Source organism: Orcinus orca, chromosome 17 (genome assembly GCF_937001465.1).
Source record: "Orcinus orca chromosome 17, mOrcOrc1.1, whole genome shotgun sequence".
Classification (NCBI taxonomy): Eukaryota; Metazoa; Chordata; class Mammalia; order Artiodactyla; family Delphinidae; genus Orcinus; species Orcinus orca.
Genome location: NC_064575.1, coordinates 7,370,193 through 7,375,145, shown reverse-complemented (window position 1 = coordinate 7,375,145; position 4,953 = coordinate 7,370,193). Strand labels below are relative to the sequence as shown.

Sequence of the window (4,953 nt, the reverse complement as noted above, 5' to 3'; positions counted from 1 at the left end):
CTCTTACTGATGGGACCCAGTTTGATTGTAATGATGTAACTTTCAACACCTAAAACTGGACTCATCCTACTTTTGGTTAGTGGTTTAGGACGGAGACCCGTTATCCCTTTCCCTTCGTATCTGTTGGTTCATGTTATCTCTATCTCCAGCTCCAATCTATCTGTCTATCAGATGCCTGTCGAGGCCTCGGAGGGTGGGTAGAATTTGGGTAAGCGGCAAGACAGGGGGAACAGCATTCCAAGTGAGTGGAACAGAAACGGGACGGGGAGGGTGTTGTGAGGAGTCAGGAGTCCCACTTGATTTGAGTATTTGGGGATAGTTGGGGAAGGATGGGGTTGGAGAAATTTAAGCCCTGTATGGGCAGGCAATGAAGGAAGTTAGAGATTTTGAACAGAGAAATACGGTGAGAGCAGTGTTAGAGAGAGATTGGTTGAGCTTTGAAATGCAAATGATTAGGGGTCAGCAAAGCCTTGGTGAGTTGGAGATAAAGGGGTGGGGGTCCCCGGGGGGTTGGGGGCTCCATGAAGAAAACAGTGAGACGGTGCCTTTGAAGGGAATGGATGTCAGTTCTGGAAATACTCAGCTTGAAGTGGCTCGAAGCCACTTGAAAGGAAATGTCCATTAAGCATTTGAAGATAGAAGACACAGAACCTGTGTGAGTACAGGGCTGGGGAGAGAAACGTGTGAGTCATAATCGCCTTTCCAGTTTTTACTGCTTTTTCCATTCCTCATGATTCATTCTTTTGTACTCTAATGCGGTTGTGTTATTTGTGTTAATAATAAACCTCATTTATCTTGATGATAGCTTTCTGTTAGGCTGCCACGAACTGTTCAAACTTATTTTTTCTCGGTGACAAATAAATGATTATAAGGCTACGGCTTGTCACAGTTTCATAACTTTGGACACATTTATCTATTGCTGTGAGTTAAGTACATTAAGATGAACGTTTCGCAGGTACTCATGGTGTAGCGGCATAATCAATGGCAGGAAATTGGAATTTGGGAGCCCTTCAGCAAAAGAGCAAAGATTTTCTCTAAAACTGTAAAAGGTTGCTTTACCGTTGTTATCCTAGGGTCAGATTTTTTTTAATAGGAAGGAATGAGGGTCGTGATGCTGACAGAGTAATAATGGGTCTTTGCTCTTTTATGTCTCTGTAATAACGTACACTGTTAACACACGAGGCCACGTGCACGAAGGCCTTGGTGGGTGGGGTGGAGGAAGAATGGTAAGAGGTGAGGAAAGACTCAGCTTTAACTGTGGGCTTCCTGCTCTGATACCCCAGTTTGGGAGAAAGACAGAACATTTTGCTTCTCGAGGAAGAGTCACTGAGCGGGTGGGGAGCTGCCCCTCGCTTCCGCTGAGGAAGAATCATCTGTTGTTCAGCTGTTCTTGTTGGCAAGCTTGGTAGGAGTTTGGGTTCAGACTGCAAGAGGCAAGCCCTCTGCCACCTGCTGTCCCGTGTGTTTGCAGGCAAAGAAGGTCTAGGCTCCAGAGACCTTCGTGAGGCCAAGTCCTGCCTGTGTCATCGGAGGAGTGAGCTGGCTGAGCAGAGGGGCCCCTCTGAGTCGAGGCAGCGGACGGAGTCAGCACACCCTCCAACCCTTGTCCTCCTTAGAAACGAGCAGTGTTGATGACCTTGGGCTGCACTGCAAACTGGAAAGCTGCTTGCCGCCCTCCAAGGCATCACCCCGCTTCTCTGCCTTTGTGGGTCACGTGTAACTAAAGCTAAGGAGGGCGAAATGTGATAGGAATATGGGGGTAAAGAGAGCCCAACGGGAGGACAGAGAAGGTGTGAAGAAGCCGAGCTTTAAGGCGTAGCTCTCCTTACGGTATAGGGAGACATGCTCCGAGAGGTGGTGGCTTGTGAAGTTCGCAGAGCTAGGAGCTGAGACAAGCGTCTAAGGCTGGTGGCTCCCAGCTCAGAAGCCTTTTATGAGAGCTGTTGCCTCTAAGAAGTTAGCACTAGAGTCGCACAAGTGCAGTGTTGCCCCTTGCCGTTCTGCCCTCTGCCGTAGACCTGCCCCGCCCCAGAGCGTGTCTGCACTGTTAGACTTGGAAATGAGTCTCCCATGTGCCCTCAGCAGATAACTGTCTGCTTGGACCTCTGCTAAGCCTCCCTGGGACTCCATGGGCTGCGTCATCATTATCTAAACCATATCCTTAGTATCAGATGCCTTTCCGTTCAAATCCATTTGTGCCCAGACAAATTTCAGAGCACATGTCCTCAGTATGTTCATATTTATTACTAAATTAATTCATGCACTAATATGTATTATAGATGTGCTATGTGTATTATATATATAATATATAATCTATTTTGTGTAGCATAGGAAAATTGAAATGAAAAGACATTGGATAAAAATAAATGTAAGCAGACGTTCTAATATGTTCTTTTTGAGCATCAGTAGATCATTTTGTCCCCGACCCTTTGCCAGAGGAGCCATGTTTAGTCTTAGAAGAACAAATTGCAAACACTGTCACATTAATTGTTAGAGCCCTTTGTCTTTATTCCTGTTGCTTCTAATCTTGTTCAGATTTAAACCTCCGTTCATCTCCACACTTTTTTTCTCGTCACACACTTTTTGTTTGTTTGTACAACCTGTATTAGAGTTCTCAGGAGAAACAGTATATATATATTCTGAGACAGAGAGAGGAGAGTTAAGATTTATTTTAAGGAACTGGCAAATCTGAAGTATGCAGGGCAGGCCAGAGGCTGGAAATGCAGGTAGGATTTTTTCACTCCGGAGGTAGAATTCCTTCTCCTTCAACTGATTGGATGAGGCCCACCCACATAATGGAGGGTAATCTGCTTTGCTCAGTTGACTGATTTAAATGTTACCACAGCTAAAAAATACCTTCAAAGCAACATCTAGACTGATGTTTGACCAAACAACTGGGCACCATAGCCTAGCCATGTTGACACACAAAGTTAATCATCGCACACCTGTATCGTAATCTTCTGTTGGAACTTTCGTGGTAGCCACCTAGCTTACCTTCCCACCTCCCACGCCAAATACTTTCATCCATCCCCGTTCTGTCGGAAGAAGCTTTGAAGGGGGATTTTGATTGACTCTAAGCAGCATAAGTAATGATAATATTCACTGCAACAATATATTGCTTTAGTGTTTCCCAAAGCACAGTTACGATAAAATTTAAACCTCTGTGCCATCCAAACCCCTCTAACTTTCCAGCCCCATCTCTCCTGTCACTGCTGGTCTTATGTGCCCTCTAGTTACCCCCAAAGTACTCAGTTCTTCACAGGCACTGATGATTTTCCTGTCTCTGTGGCTTTGCTCTATGAAACAGAAGCAACACTAATATAAGGCAAAATATAAGATAATAGGAATAAAGAAGGGGCTGAGGGAGACGGGAAGGTGATGTGAATAATTCAGGCTTCTCAGACCTGAAAAAACTTCATTAAGCTGGGGAGAAAGGGAAGCGGGGAGATAGACGGTGTTAGGCGCTGAATTTCCCCCCCGCCCGCCCCTCCCGCCTCACCAACCAATTCATATGTTGAAGCCTTAGCTCCTAATACAGCAGAATGTGACTGTGTTTGGGGACAGGATCTTTACAGAGGCTATTAGGTGAAAATGAGGTCACTAGTGGGGGCCCTTGTCCAGTATGACTGGTGTCCTTATAAGAAAAGGAAATTTGCACACAGACATGCACAGAGGAAAGACCATGTGAGGTCAAGGGAGATGGTGGGCGTCCGCAAGCCAAGGAGAGAGGCTTCGGGAGAAACCAACCCTGCCCACACCTCGATCTCGGACTTCACGCCTCCAGAACTTTCAGAAAATAAACTTCTGTGGTTTAAGCCACCTAGTCTGTGGCACTTTGTTATGGCAGCAAACTAACATGGGTGGAGTGAGGCAGGGCTCAGGGAACACAGGCCGAGAGGCAGCAAACATGTGGAGTGTGCGATGGGCATGGACGGCTCATCTATGTGACCACTACTGGTTACAGCTGGTTTCCAGAATGTGTTGGAAATTTGCCTGGTCCTTGAATTAACCATCCTCTAGTGGCTTGGAAAAGGGATTTCTGATGATGTTTTGTTCGGTCTTAATGAGAGAAAGCACCTCCAAGAGAGGGGCGTCTCTCAGTAAATACCAGGCTGGAGCTTTGCCTCTGAAGTGTGGGTTCCTTGTGGAGTGTGAGGGAAGAATCTCTTTTGCTCCTTACTGGAGTATCAGCTGATGGTAAGACCCAGGTGGTAGAGCAGACAACAGGTGGTAGAGATTCTCTTGCTATTTTCGTTCTGTGTTATTGTACTGGTCACACAAGGGCCATAGCGATCTTCTGTTATCCTTTTTAGCTTGAGTTAGTGGAAGTGCCAGGATGTCCCTTCATTTTTCTTTTCTTTCTTTCTTTTTTTTAAAAAAATAGACTGTATATTTTAAGAACAGTTTTAGATTTACAGGAAAATTATGAAAATAGTACAGAAAATTCCCACCTGACCTACACCCAGTTTCCCCTGTTATTAACATCTTACATTAGTATGGTACATTGGTTATAATTAGTGGACCAATCTCAATACACTAAGTATTTTATTCAGTTTCCTTCATTTTCATCTAATGTCCTTTTTCTGTTCCAAGATCTCACCTATGACACCACTTTACATTTAGTTCTCATGTTTCCCTAGACTCCTCTTGGCTGTGACATTGTCTCAGGCTTTCTTTGTTCTTTGACGACCTTGACAGTTTTGCGAAATACTGGTCAGGTATTTTGTAGAATGTCCCTCTCTTGAGATTTGTCTGACGTTTCCCTCTGGGTTAGACTGGGGTTATGCGTTATTGGGAGAAAGAGCACACAAAGGAAAAATGTCCTTTTCATCACATCATGTCCAGGGTGCCTATATCAACATGTCTGATGACTGCCGATGTTGGCCTTGGTCACCTGGCCCAGGTGGTGTTGGCCATATTTCTCCACCATCAGGTATTCCATACTGTACTCTT

At 45.1% G+C, this 4,953-nt stretch overlaps 1 protein-coding gene across 4 annotated transcripts in view; it reads left to right on the top strand.

The window, feature by feature from the left end:
* Nucleotides 1-4,953, top strand: part of CA8 (carbonic anhydrase 8) — a 217,758-nt gene that overhangs the window by 168,965 nt on the left and 43,840 nt on the right. The gene's annotated exons all lie outside the window — the stretch shown is intronic.